Raw genomic sequence first — 15831 nt, forward strand, 5'->3', positions numbered from 1 at the left:
GTCCAATCCCTGTTTGAATCCCTGTACCGTACTCTGCCTGATCACTTCCTCCGGTAGCGCATTCCAAGTGTCCACGACCCTTTGGGCGAAAAAAAACTTCCTTGCATTTGTTTTGAACCTATCTCCCTTTAGTTTCTCCGAATGACCCCTTGTACTTGTTGTCCCCTTCAGTCTGAAAAATCTGTCTCTATCCACTCTCTCTATGCCCCTCATGATCTTGAAGGTCTCTATCATATCTCCCCTGAGCCTCCTTTTTTCCAGAGAGAAGAGCCCCAGCCTATCCAACCTCTCGGCGTATGGGCAGTGTTCCAGCCCTTTTACCAGTTTCGTTGCTCTCCTTTGGACTCTCTCAAGTACCGCCATGTCCTTCTTGAGGTGCGGCGACCAATACTGAATGCAGTATTCCAGATGTGGACACACCATCGCTCGATACAATGGCATGATGACTTCCCGCGTCCTGGTTGTTATGCCCCTCTTTATGATGCCCAGTATCCTGTTGGCTTTTTTTGAGGCTGCTGCGCACTGTGCAGATGGCTTCAGTGATGCATCCACCAGCACACCCAAGTCTCTCTCAAGTCTGCTGTCTCCCAACAATGCCCCCCCCCCCAATTTGTAGTTGAACAACGGGTTCTTTTTCCCTATATGCATGACCTTGCATTTTTCCACGTTAAAGCGCATTTGCCATTTGTTTGCCCAGTCTTCCAGCTTGTCCAGGTCCTTTGCAGGTCCTCACACTCCTCCCTGGACCTAACTCTGCCGCACAGTTTGGTATCGTCTGCAAATTTTATAACCTCGCACTTTGCCTCCTTTTCCAGGTCATTGATAAATATGTTGAAGAGTAACGGCCCCAGCACCGATCCCTGTGGCACACCGCTTGTGACTCCCCGCCAGTCAGAATATTGGCCTTTCACTCCGACCCTCTGCAGTCTACCCGACAACCAGTGCTTGATCCATCTGTGCACATCCCCTCCCACCCCGTGGTTCCACAGCTTCCTAAGCAGCCTTTCATGTGGCACCTTGTCGAAAGCCTTTTGAAAATCGAGGTAAATGATGTCTATGGGTTCCCCATTGTCCACCCGACTGCTTATTCCCTCAAAGAAGTACAGAAGGTTCGTTAGGCACGACCTTCCCTTACAGAATCTGTGCTGGCTTGTTCTCAGTAGGCCATTCCTCTCGATGTGCTCGCAAATGCCGTCCTTGATCATAGCTTCCACCATCTTCCCTATAATTGAAGTCAGGCTCACTGGCCTGTAGTTCCCGGGGTCACCCCTCAATCCCTTCTTGAAGATAGGTGTGACATTCGCCAATTTCCAGTCCTCTGGTACCTCACCAGTTTTCAAGGATAGGTTGCAAACATGCTGGATTGTGCCCGCTATTTCTTGTCTTAGTTCCTTCAGAACCCTTGGGTGGATCCCGTCCGGACCCGGTGATTTACCGCATTTTAACCTGTCTATCTGTTTGAGGACATCCTCCTTACTTACCTCTATGTGCTCCAATTTTTCGGCCTGTTCCCCACTCATGAGCTCCTCTGAGTCCGGTATATTAGATGTGTCTTCGCTCGTGTAAACCGACGAGAAGAAAGTGTTCAACCTCTCAGCTACCTCTTTATCCTCCTTAATCACTCCCTTCCTATCCCCATCGTCCAACGGCCCCACCTCCTCTCTCGCTGGTCACTTCCCCTTTACGTAACTGAAGAATGCCTTGAAGTTTTTCGCCTCCCTGGCCAGCCCCTCTTCGTATTCCCCTTTCGCTTTTCTAACTTCTCGGTGGCATTCCTTTTGGCATTTCCTGTGCGCCTGGTGATTTTCCTCTGTTGGGTCCTTTTTCCATCTTCGGAAGGATACTTTTTTGTCACTTATTGCCCTCTTTACTTCAGTTGACATCCAAACCAGGTCCTTTGATCCGTCTACCCTCTTCTGCCAAAATTTCTATCTTTAATTGTTACCAGTTTTTCCCACTGGTGCCCGTCCTTCGTTCAAATGTACCAAGTTAACAACTTACTTCTCATCAACATCTTATGTTATCTTTTTCACCTTTGCAGTCTTGCACCTTTGTAACTCAAAGCGCAATCTCCTTTCTCTTCTCCTACTTATGCTCTGAATATCGTCGACTGTATAATGCTACTCATTGTGAAACCGTGTAATACACAGACCCTGTAACTCTCCTGTTACTATCACTAGATGTTCAATGCTATACTCTGTAATTCGCTGTCTGTACAGTTTCTCTTCATTGTAAACCACCTAGAAGTCACAAGATTGTTGGCGGTACATAAGAATAAAGTTATTATTATTATTAATTTGCTGTATACTCCCTGTATTTAAACTACTGCACAGCCTTGTATGTCCAAACATTTAAATCTATTGTATATTGTACACTCCATTGTGTATGTTCACTTGTAGACTGGGTGACAAGGAAGCTAGACTTGGGAGAGTCTATGGACATTGTGTACCTGGATTTCAGTAAAGCATTTGATAGCGTCCCACACCGCAGGCTGTTGAGCAAAATGAAATCGATAGGGTTAGGAGAAACACTAACTACTTGGGTCAATGATTGGCTAAGTGGAAGACTTCAAAGGGTAATAGTTAACGGTACCCTCTCTAAAACATCGGAGGTGACCAGCGGAGTACCGCAGGGTTCAGTCCTGGGTCCACTCCTTTTCAACATATTCATAGGAGATCTGACTCAGGGGCTTCAGGGTAAAATAACATTATTCGCCGACAATGCTAAACTATGCAATACAGTAAGTGAATGTAATTTACAGGATAGTATGGCACAGGACCTGCTTACATTGGAAAGATGGTCCTCGACCTGGCAGCTGGGCTTCAACGCTGGGAAATGCAAGGTTATGCACCTCGGTAGCGGTAATCCATGCAGAAATTACACCTTGAATGGAGAAACTTTAACTAGTACTTCGGCGGAACGAGACCTAGGAGTAATTATCAGTGCAGACATGAAAACTGCCAATCAAGTGGAGAAGGCTTCATCTAAAGCAAGGCAGATGATGGGATGTATCAGTAGAAGCTTTGTCAGCAAGAAGCCTGAAGTCATAATGCCATTGTACAGAACCATGGTGAGACCTCATCTGGAATACTGTGTACAATTCTGGAGGCCACATTACCGTAAAGATGTGCTTAGAGTCGAGTCGGTTCAAAGGATGGCCACCAGGAGGATCTCGGGTCTCAAAGGTCTCTCGTACGAGGAGAGACTAAACAAATTACAGCTCTACACTCTAGAAGAACGTAGGGAGATGGGAGACATGATTGAGACATTTAAATACATCACAGGACGTATCGAGGTGGAAGATGATATCTTCTTTCTCAGGGGACCCTCTGTCACCAGAGGGCATCCGCTCAAACCCAGGGGCGGGAAATTTCATGGCGACATCAGGAAGTACTTCTTCACAGAAAGAGTGGTTGACCGTTGGAATGAGCTTCCAGCGCAGGTGATCGAGGCCAGCAGCGTGCTGGATTTTAAGAATAAATGGGATACCTATGTGGGATCCCTACGAGGATCGAATAAATAGTCACTAGGTATAGACTTAAGAGGAAGGGAAAGTAGGGTGGGCAGACTTGATGGGCTATAGCCCTTTTCTGCCGTCATCTTCTATGTTTCTATGTTCTGAGCTACTGGGAGGACGTGATAAAAATCTAAATAAATAAATAAGTATCCCCCCATTAGAAATGAAGACTAATGGAACGGAGAACTATCATAGCAGCATTCAGGTCTCCAATATACCATTACCTAGATGTTTAAATGCCTCATAATATACAAAGAATAGTAAATAGAACAGTGTAGCAAATGTGAGTTCATACCAAATACTGAAACAAAGTAACTAGCAAAAAAATTAGAATGACAAAAAGGGTTACTTATCTGAACACTGCTCAAGTTGTATTGAGCAGTATACAGCTCCCTCTCCCGATTTGCAGTTTCCCCACTCGTGAATTCAGTTATTCGTGATTTTTATGCCCCTTGTTTTTTTAATGCAGAAACGCTGCCCCGGACATCCCCCAGACCTTACCTGGTGGTCTAGCAGTGACTTGGGCAGGAGCGGTCTTCCTACGCTCCTGCCCCGTGCAGAGCTGTTATCAAAATGGCTGCCATGAGTTTCCGTTGTAGTCTCAAGACTTTCAGCCCCAGCTTCTCCTGCCTTGCTGCCTGGACTTCTCCTGCCTTTCAGCCCTGACTTCTCCTGCCTTGCCACCCCGACTCTCCTCTCGCTGCCCTGCTCTCTGCCTTGACTCACCGCCCTGTGCCCCAAAATCTGTCTCGCCATCCCAACTCTCCTGCCCTCCCCCCCCCCAGTGCAAGCCCGTGGTTTATAACCTGCAGGTTTAATGCAAGTTAAAACCATGGGCTTGTAAAGTTTTAAAAAATTTTTTAAAAACAGCTCGCAGCTCTATAAGCATGTGCAAACCATCTATAGACAAAAAAGATGGTCTGCGCATGCTTCAGGATTGCTCACTAGCGATCAGTGTGGTCGGTGGTTGAGTGGGGGGGGGGGCATTCCTCTGATTGCCCATCAGCCTACTGTGGATCGGGCACAATTGAGCAGGTTAGTGAATCTAGCCCTAAGTTTGCTATTTTCTTTTTGTTTTATTCTTTCTGGGGATTTTGTTTGAATTTATTGTCTCTTTTTTCCATTTGTTATCCTCATTATTGAAAGTAATTGTTTATCCACCAGAAAATTAAGGCTTAGTTTAGTTTAGTTTAGTTCACCAAAAGGGTGATTGATCGCTGGAATAATCTTCCACAACAGGTAATTGAGGTCAGCAGCGTGCCAGATTTTAAGAAAAGATGGGATTGGCATGTAGGATCTCTTCATGGAGGTAGTTAGGGGGTGGATCATTAGTGTGGGCAGACTAGATGGGCCGTGGCCCTTTTCTGCCGTCATGTTCTATGTTTCTATGCTTTAGGTAGATCGTGGCCTTTTGGACAGATAGGGAAGTTTCCAAGCACCAATAACAGATATTTTATTGTTTGTGAACCGCTGTGAACTTAGAAGAGGTATTGGCAGCATACAAATAAAAATTGTATTGTACTGTATACAAAATAGCATACATAAAATTAAAATATATAAAATATAAAAATATATCAAGAAAAACATATCATAAAACACATCACATACAAAATAACATAACCACTCATCACAATCTATAACAAACAGACATAGTTAATCTTTTTAGACATACTCATAAACATGACCTATGTCATAATAAATTTATACTTTATGATAGCAATTCCTTAAATAAATCCTTCATAGACCTCGGCGGTGCTGCTGTGTGTAGTTAACTTTCATACACAGATTAATAGCACCGAAATCGTCATCGGTCTTATAATTTTATAATGCTTTTAAATATATCTTCAAGTCTTTACATTTTATTAATAAATTTAAATGAATTTGAGTTAATACTCATCTCAGTATCAACGCAGCTAGAGAAATTGTGTTCCGACATAGAACTATGTTTCGCAAAAGCTGTCTCAAGGAAGTCCCCTCTTGGTTGGCCGGTTCCATAAATCCCACATCTTGATTTTAAAGATGTTTGAAAGTTAAATATACATAGCAGCACCGCCGAGGTCTATGAAGGATTTACTTAAGGGATTGCTATTATAAAGTATACACTGGACATAGACCTTAAGAAAATATTGGCAGAAGGTGCAGTGCTTTGAAGGTGTACTATATGTACTGATAATAGATTTATACTCGTGTTTATGTTTTTATTGCTAATCATGCCTATTGCGTAATTCCCATATTCCAGTGAGCAGAAACTTCAGATCTAAGTGAACTTTTTTGCCAGATATAATTAGTCCATGTATCCCTTCATGTACTCTTCACTGTGCAATGTCCTTACTGTCTCCCCACTTCCTACAATCAGGCAGGAAGCTATCTGTCATACCTCATTTGCCTTTTGGACTCTTCAGTTGCAATTACCTCCCTGTGGTTCTCAGGAATGTACCTTCATTTCTCATATGTAAACCAGGCCCCTTTTTTTCAGACTTTTAAGGCTTGAGAAGTTTATAGGCGGTCAAAGTCTAGTACTGGCCTCTGGGTCTGATGCATCCTTTATCTCAAGTTCTCTGTCTGCCCATTGAGACTCACACAGTATTCTGTTTCCTTTTAACCCTTTCTCTGTCCTTTTCATTGCATGTGGGGTTTTAAAAAAAAATGTATATATATATAATCATTTTTATTAAGGAATCATCAAGAGCACAGGAATATCGCAAACAATAAATTTGCAAACTTGAGACATTACAATAAGTGCGAACAACAGATCATGTAATACAAAGTATAATGGGTCACACTGCGCCTCCCGCCAAAAGCTAGCCCTCTGCTAAGAGCCCCTCATGATCAGGAAAACACCTGCACCCCTGAGGAAATAAGCATAGAACCCCAAGAGAAGTTCAGGCCACCAGAAAAGGATCCCCATTCTCCCAGACTCCACCTTTTGTTATTTTGGGCTCAGCAGCCCCATGCCAAGGAAACAACGGGCACTCCGCACACCGCTGACCAAACAACTAAGCATACCACATTCATACTCCCCATTCATTCACCCTCCCTACCCTCCCCAAACGAGAGACTAGAGCAGTGTCTCTAAAACTGTGTGCCAAGGCACAGTGGTGTGCCCCAAAGAGATTCTGGCACATGGTCCGCGTTTCGACAAAAAGTGTTCTTCAGGGGTCCCTGGGGGTCTTATAAAGGTGAGTATGTGTCTCACTTCCGGCTCACCACACAATTGTTTCCCACGTACTCACCTTTATAGAACCCCCAGGGACCCCTGAAGAAGACTTTTTGTCAAAATGCGGACCGTGTTGGGTCCTGTATCCCTAGCGGACTAGGTCCTTTAAGGCTCTTATGTGGATGATTTACTTTTATGTGGATGGAATTATTTTATGTGGATGATTTCAGTGTACCTTTGGAACTTTGATACTTTCAAATAAAGTCCATTTAGGAACATCGTCACTTCATAGAGATTTTTTTTTGTTTTTTCTGCCGATTAGGAAGCACTGTTAAAGTTGATGGTTGTATTATTTTTTTACTCAAAGAAAAAGTACATTTGTTAGAGAGAATATATCATTATGGTTCTGTCAGTGTCTTCAGATAGTCCTTTACCAATTTCTTGGAAATTCCTTCTGTGGTTTATTGTCCAGAACCTGGATGGAGAAAATTGATTTTTAGTATTATTGACCTGAAACATCAAAAGAATTATGAGACTCGGGTCCCCTGTTGTTCTTTAAGAAGAGTTTGAAGAATTTTCTTTTCCATCCATTATTGAATGTTTCTTTTTTAGGTATAAATGCTTTTCATTGAGAGCACAGAGTTAACAATATCACACTGTAAACATTAAACAGGGAGATACAAAGTTTTGTGTGTTCTGTTTCCCCCCTCTTTTACGTGCTAAATGCTAGCGCATCCATAAACTAATATGCATGCATTAGTGTTTAGTGCATGCTAAATCAATTAGCGCGTGCTAATCGGTTAGAGCACCTTAGTAAAATAGAGCCTCTGTATACAATAACCGCTAACACTTTTTTTTTAAACATTTTTTTTATTTATTAAATTACAACAGTGTAATACATTTGATTGAAAATAGTAAATTATTACATAGAATATACTATTTCAAACAAATAATGTATAGTATCATAACTATCCCCATCCCCTTCCATCAATTATTAATAATATTATTAAACATCTTTATTACATAATATGAATATTTAATATCAGTTTTTCTAGTACCTTTCCCTACCTTACCCCCCTCCCCATCCCATCCTAGATGTGTAATGAAAAAACTCAAAATACATTTATCTTTTAATGTGAAGCAGCAAATAAAGCCAATGGACTCCATATTTTGTTAAATAATACACTAAACCCTAAACATTCTGCATTCACTCCCTCATATTTATATGTTTTACATACATTTGTCCACCAAAATGTATAATTTTATGTATCATGACTTTTCCAGTTTTTTGTGATCATTTGAACCGCAATTCCAGTTAAAATCAAGAAAAGACGGCTTTTAAATTTATCAAAGGGAGGTTTAATATGTAAAATAGTACCACAAATTATTGCTTCGTATGTTAATGGACTATCCAATTCTAAAACTATATTTATTTGTCCTCAAATTGACTTTCAAAAACCAAATATCAGCGGACAAAAAAATAGATGATCTAAAGTCCCTATATCAGCATGACAGTGCCAACATCTGTTTGACCTGGAGCTATCTAATTTTTGCAAACGAACTGGGGTCTAAAAAAATCCTATGCAATAAAAATAACCATGTTTGTCTCATAGATGCTGACGCTGTACATTTCAACCTCCAAGTCCAAATTCGTGGCCAACGAGATACAGAAATACATTGCTTTATCTCGATGCTCCAAATATCCGCTAGCACTTATAATATCTCCCTTCCCTCCCGTTTGGCTTATTGAATGCTACTTTTATATTAATTTATTTTAGGATCCTTTAAACTATTGGGTTGCATTCTGACTTATCTTCCTCTCTCTTCTGGTTCCTCCCCCCTTTACAAAGCTGTGCTAGCATTTTTAGTGCCGACTGCAGCAGTGACCTCTCGGATGCTCATTGGAGCATCGGAGCTGTTACTATGGCAGCTGGCACTAAAAATGGTAGCGTGGCTTTATAGAGAAGGGGGTTTATTAGTTTGTTCTGTTGTCAGCCATTTTAAATGAACTTTTTCACTAAGGAATAATGCAGGCTGCTGTTAAAACGGGCTATTTTACCACTCATATGTGCTATTTCAGCACAATCCCATTTTATGTCATGAGACCTAAGGGTCCTTTTACTTTGGCGCTAGCCAATTTAGCGCACGCTAAATGCTAATGCATCTATTATATTCTATGAACATGTTAGCATTTAAACTAAACTAAACCTTAAGTTTGTATACCGCATCCTCTCCACAATCGTAGAGCTCAGCACGGTTTACAGGAATTGGTATTGAGAAGGAACTCCAATGAAGGGTTACAGGACTTAGTATAGAGAATGTTTAGAGGGACTTAGTATATCGAAGAGGGAGGAAGTATTACATTTTTGAGAATAGCCAAGTTTTCAGATGTTTTCGGAAGAGTTGGAGGGAGCTCAGATTCCGAAGTGGGGTAGTAAGGTTATTCCAGAGCTCTGTGATTCTGAAGGAGAGGGATGTCCCTAGATTTCCTGCATGGGACATGCCTTTTAATGAGGGGAAAGATAGTTTGAATTTTTGAGTGGATCTGGTGGTATTAGGATTCGAGGAATTCCAAGATAGTGGCATAAGGGAAGGAAGGATGCCGTGTAGGATCTTGAAGGTTAGGCAGGCACATTTAAAGTGAACCCTGGAGATTACTGGAAGCCAATGAAGCTTAGACAGAAGCGGGGAGACATGGTCAAGTTTACTTTTTGCGAAGATTAGTTTAGCTGCAGTATTCTGAATCCGCTGAAGTCTATGAAGGCTTTTCTTTGTTAGGCTTAAGTAGATGGAGTTACAGTAATACAGTCTGGAAAGGATGATGGATTGTACGAAGACAGCAAAGTGTTGTTGATGGAAGACGGATCTCATTTTGCTTAGCATGTGAAGATTGAAAAAGCATTTTTTTTTACCAAGGAGTTGAGGTGGTCGTTGAAGGACAGTGTAGAGTCAATGATAAAAACATAGAAACATAGAAGATGACGGCAGAAAAGGGCCACAGCCCAACAAGTCTGCCCACTCTAATGACCCACCCCCTAAATCCTTCCCTGAAGTGATCCTATTTTCTCTTAAAGTCCAGCGTGCTGCTGGCCTGAATTACCTGCATTGGAAGACTATTCCAATGATCAACCACCCTTTCGGTGAAGAAGTACTTCCTGGTGTCACTATGAAATCTCCCACCCCTGAGTTTCAACGGATGTCCTCTTGTCACTGTAGGTTCTTTAAGAAAAAAGATATCCTCTTCTACCTCAATACGGCCCGTGACATATTTAAACGTCTCAATCATGTCTCCCCTCTCTCTACGCTCCTCGAGTGAGTATAGCTGCAACTTACCCAGCCTTTCCTCATACGGGAGATCCTTGAGTCCTGAGACCATCCTGGTGGCCATTCGCTGAACCGACTCCATTCTCTGCACATCTTTTTGATAATGTGGTCTCCAGAATTGTACACAATATTCCAGATGAGGTCTCACCATGGATCTGTACAACGGCATTATAACTTCGGACTTCCGGCTGACGAAGCTTCTTCGGATACAACCCATCATTTGTCTAGCCTTGGATGAAGCTTTCTCCACTTGATTGGCAGATTTCATGTCTTCGCTAATGATTACTCCCAAGTCCCGTTCTGCTGTAGTTCTTGCTAAGGTCTCATCATTTAGGGTGTAAGTTCTGCATGGATTTCTGTTGCCAAGGTACATGACCTTACACTTTTTGGCATTAAAACTTAGTTGCCAAGTTGAGGATCAATGTTCCAGTAAGAGTAGGTCCTGCGTCATGCAGTCGGGCACTGTGCTTTTCCTACTATGTTGCATAGTTTGGCATCATCGGCGAATAATGCAATTTTCCCTCGAAGCCCTTGAGCCAGAACTTTGCTTGAGAGCTCAAGCTGCAGTGTGGTGCCAGAAGACAGTGGGATGAGGTTGGGTAGCTGATCTAATTTTGGGCCGAGCCAAAGTAGTTTTGTTTTGGACTCATTCAGTTTCATTTGTTAGTGTGCGCTAAATTGGCTACCGTGCCTTAGTAAAAGAGGGGGCTAATTAGTAATAACCCAAATTAATAGTAAAATAATCCTTCTTAATGGTTTATTATTTACTAGTCTTTAATCCCGTTACATTAATGGGTGCTAGAATATATGTCTGTCTGTCTGTCTGTCTTTGTTTCTTTCTGTCTCTGCTATATTTCTCTCTCCCTGGCCCCCTTTCTCTGTCTGTCTTTCTGTCTCTCTTCCTGCCCCTGTGTCTTTCTTCCTTTCTTTCTGTCTCCCTCCCTCCCGTTGTCTGTCTTTCTTTCTTTCTATCTGTCTCTCTCCCTGCCCCCTATGTAGCATTCCCTTACCTCCATTTCCCTGTGCAACAGCATTTCCCCCACCCACTTTCCTGTGCAGCAGCAGCATTCCCTCCCCCTCCATTTCCCTGTGCAGCAGCATTTCCCTCCCCCCACCCAACTTCCCTGTGCAGCAGCAACAGCATTTCCCTCCCCCCACTTCCCTGTGCAGCAGCCACAGCAGCATTCCCTCCCCCTCCATTTCCCTGTGCAGCAGCATTTCCCTCCCTCACCCCACTTCCCTGTGCAGCAACATAAGCAGTATTTACCTCCCCCTCCACTTCTCTGTGCAGCAGCCTTACCTCATGCCTTAGCTCACGTTGTACCTGTTATGTTGAGCGGATCTGTTTTGTTGAGCCCATCGGACCAATCACTCCTCCACCTCCCAGAATGATGCAGGAATTGTTGGCACAACAGCAGGAGGTGTCAGGTGTTTACTTATTGATGGCACTGCTGGCATTACCTTTAGAAACATAGAAACATAGAAAGATGACGGCAGAAAAGGGCTACAGCCCATCAAGTCTGCCCACTCTACTGACCCACCCCATTAAGTCTGAGTGCATATGACTTAGTTCCTTAGCTCGACCTTCGTAGGGATCCCACGTGGATGTCCCATTTATTCTTAAAGTCGAGCACGCTGGTGGCCTTGATCACCTGCACCGGAAGTCTGTTCCATTGATCCACCACCCTTTCTGTGAAGAAGTACTTCCTGGTGTCACTACTAAATTTCCCTCCTCTAAGTTTAAGCGGGTGCCCCCTTGTGACCGAGGGTCCCTTGGGAACGAATATGTCGTCTTCCAGCTCTACACGACCTGTGACGTATTTAAATGTCTCAATCATGTCACCCCTTTCCCTGCGTTCCTCTAGAGTATAGAGCTGTAATTTGCCCAGTCTTTCTTCGTATGAGAGACCCTTGAGTCCGGAGACCATTCTAGTGGCCATCCGCTGGACCGACTCGGCTCGAAGCACATCTTTACGGTAATGTGGCCTCCAGAATTGCACACAGTATTCCAGATGAGGTCTCACCATGGCTCTATACAGTGGCATTATGACTTCAGGTTTGCGGCTGACGAAGCTTCTCTTGATACATCCCATCATTTGCCTTGCCTTGGACGAGGCCTTCTCTACTTGTTTGGCAGCTTTCATGTCTGCACTGATGATTACTCCCAAGTCCCGTTCTTCTGAAGTCCTAGCTAGTGCCTCTCCATTCAAGGTGTATGTTCTGCATGGATTTCTGCTGCCGAGATGCATGACCCCGGAAGAGATTCTGACAACAGTAATAGTAAAATAATCCTTAATGGTTTATTATTTATTTATGTGGGATTTATTAACTACCATTTTGAAGAGATTCGTCCAAGGCAGTGTACAGCAAATACAGTTCAACATAAAGTTTACAATTTTGTTAACAGCATAACAATAGTAAAATGCCAAGGTGTAAATATAAATACAATAAGGGCGCCTTTTACAAGGCTATGGTAACGGCTGCATGCTGATGTAATCACTCTGATGCCAATAGGGATTTAATGGGTGTCAGAGCATTTGCAATGTGGCAGCCGTTTCCACAGCTTTGCTGAGATAGCCAGTGTACCTAAGGCCCCGCCCATAGGAGGATCCATAGGTGACTGGGCCAATCAGGTCCTAGGCTCCTGTGGGTTGGGCAGGGGAGGGTCAGGCCTGCCTCATTTGGACAGAGGAGGGCCCGACGGACAGACAGTGCGAGGATCTGTCTATCTGGCCAACTTGCTTGGTGAGCCCGAGGGGGGGGGGTTCCGGGAAGGGGGTGGGGGCTTTTATTGGGGGGGTTCGAGGATGGGGGGTTCATTGGGGGGGGTCTGGCAGGAGGGATTGAGCACCCTCCTACCGGCGATCTTCGGGAAAGGGTGGGCGGTCATCAGGCAGGAGGGGTTGGGCTCTCTCCTGCCATGATTGTACAGGGGGGGGGGGGTGAGTGGTCATTAAGCAGGAGGAGCTGGGCTCCCTCCTGCAGAAATCGTACATGGAGGGGGGGACTGGCAGCCGTGGCCGCTATACTTATTGTGGCAGGGAAATCCCTTGCCGCGATAAGTATAAAGGCCGCATCTACAGTAACCCGGTTCTGTAACTGGCATCTGTAACATGGACGTCAGTTACAGAATCGGGTTTATTTTGTGTGGGTCTAGGCCCGATTCTGTATAGGACGCCCTTCCCGGGTGTCCTATACAGAATCCGGGCCATAATGTGGAATACAAGACAATTTTAGCATAGCATAGCATAACTGGTATATATTGAGGCAGACCCACCGTTGGAAATTACTGCAATGTTAATGAACTGTAGCAGTCTCAGTGTAGTAAGAAATCATACTGAGGGCTTCTGTGCCAAATACACACACACAAATTATGTGTACATATGTATCCATCAACATGATTTCTCACCAAAAGAAGGCTTTGCAAATGTTAAGGGCTAATGGTACACTTCTAACAGTATAGCATTTAAAATTATATTCTGTTTCTATTCAGAATATAATAGAAAAAACTGCATTAGGTATTGGAAAGCAATTCATTTGCCATATTAATTAAATTCAAATAATAAGTTTAATGGTGAGTAATTTATTGGTGGAATAGACCACCTGCAGTAACTTAACGTAAGTAGCTTTAAACCTTGCTGAAATTACAAGCATTTGAGCTACAGATCATACTTTTTATTGTGCCATAAAAAATGACAGATTTATCTAAAAGTCCTGTATGCCCTGAAGTCTTTATATCAAATTATATGGGAAAACTCCTGACTAAACAATGTCGAACAGTGATTAACCTGGCACCAGCCTGTCTGCCCTCCAATTTCCTTTCAACTGGGCCTGCAAGGAACAGGAAAATGGAGAATGGGGTAGACTGGTAAGTGCAGGCTCCAGGTTGAAGAGTGGCCATCTGTGCACAGTTAATTATTCAGAAGCCCTTCTTATTCATCAGCTAAGGGGGCATAATGTTTGCAGCAGTTTCTGAGATGTCCTCACACTGGAGAACGTTTGTGTCACCTTGAAATTGTAAAATTTAAAAAAAAAAAAAAAAAAGTCCACACAAGTTGAATGCTTAAATCAAAATCCCTAACCAAGAAAACATTCAAAAATCAAAAAAGTACTGATGCAGGGACTATCAACCAATAGCCAGAATTGATGGAGAAAAGACCTCAGTGTTACCAAAGCTATATCAATATTAATATCCAAAAGACTAACCTAACTCCCAATAAAAGTTTTGAAATAGGAGGCATGACTTTGACCAGAAAACCTCCATTCTTATTCTTGTGTCATAGATCAAAACTAATATTTAACATATGATGTTAAAATATTAACACCTCACACACACCCTTTCACAAAACCACAGGCTGGCACGCTGAATGAGCGTCAGGAACAGCACAGATCATTCAGTGCGCCAGCCTGTGTTAAATACTGTTTCCACGGTTTTGTAAAAAGTGTGTGTTCGGGGTGTTGGGGGGAGGGTAGTTTTGATCTATGACAGTACTTTTTTGATTTTTGAATTTTTGGGAGGTTAGGCACCTTGAAATTGTGACAGATTAGCAGGAGGGGTAATGCATTCCCTCCCATCCACTCTTGCAAACATTCACTTTCTCTAACACTTACTCCATCTTTCATCCCTTGAAAGCCCTCACCTTCATGCCACTGTATAGAACATTCAGATAATACAGATATGATGCTAACACTGTTTCTACAATACAATGAAACATTTTGATAGAATGCCGAGGGAGCAAGTGCAGTTGAAATAAATTTAGCATTTGGGACTCATTCTATATATGTGTACCTATAAATAGGCACCCAGAGAGTATCTGAAAGCAGCCTAGGGCCAGATTCTATAATTGGCATTGAAAATTCTGTGGCAATAAAATTTAGCACTGAATGATGTTCTATAAAGGGCACTTTACAATTAGCAATGATGGGCGGTGGGTTTGGTGCACAACTTTGGATGCCAACTTTGGTGCTCAACTATGAGCATGAGGACCTATGCCAGCTAAGACCTGGTACAAATCCCGATGCATAAGTTGGGCATGAATCCCCATTATTTTGTAATACTTCGCAAAAGGTGTGTGGTCTTCGTCATAAGGCTTATGGGGACAGACTTAAAGATCTCAATCTGTATACTTTGGAGGAAAGGCGGGAGAGGGGAGATATGATAGAGACGTTTAAATACCTACGTGGCATAAATGCGCATGAGTCAAGTCTCTTTCATTTGAAAGGAAGCTCTGGTATGAGAGGGCGTAGGATGAAGTTAAGAGGTGATAGGCTCAGGGGTAATCTAAGGAAATACTTTTTGACAGAAAGGATGGTAGATGTGTGGAACAGTCTCCCGGAAGAGGTGGTGGAGACAAAGACTGTGCCTGAATTCAAGAAAACGTGGGATAGGGACGTGGGATCTCTTAGAGAGAGGAAGAGATAATGGTTACTGTGGATGGGCAGACTGGATGAGCCATTTGGCCTTTAACTGCCATCATGTTACACATTTCTATAACCATAAAGTTCTATGACATCACAATGCAGGTATAAAGAGCCTTAGCCAATAGGGAGAGGAGGAGATAGATCATGTAGATGGGCAGACTGGAAGGACCATTTGGCCTTTATCTGCCATCATGTTTCTATATCTTTTGTGAATGTCCTTAACCTGCCAATTCCTATCTCATGACCACATCTCCTTTGAGTTGCATGGACAATGGACAGCCAGATTGGTGCCCAAATCAAACTTTTAGACAATTAAGTGCTTGTTAGCTTCAGTAATTAAATCAATGGAGTCCATTAACTAATTATTTTAGATGCTGACCTGGGTTCTGCACCCAATTCAAATGTCCAAATT

Source organism: Geotrypetes seraphini, chromosome 11 (genome assembly GCF_902459505.1).
Source record: "Geotrypetes seraphini chromosome 11, aGeoSer1.1, whole genome shotgun sequence".
Classification (NCBI taxonomy): Eukaryota; Metazoa; Chordata; class Amphibia; order Gymnophiona; family Dermophiidae; genus Geotrypetes; species Geotrypetes seraphini.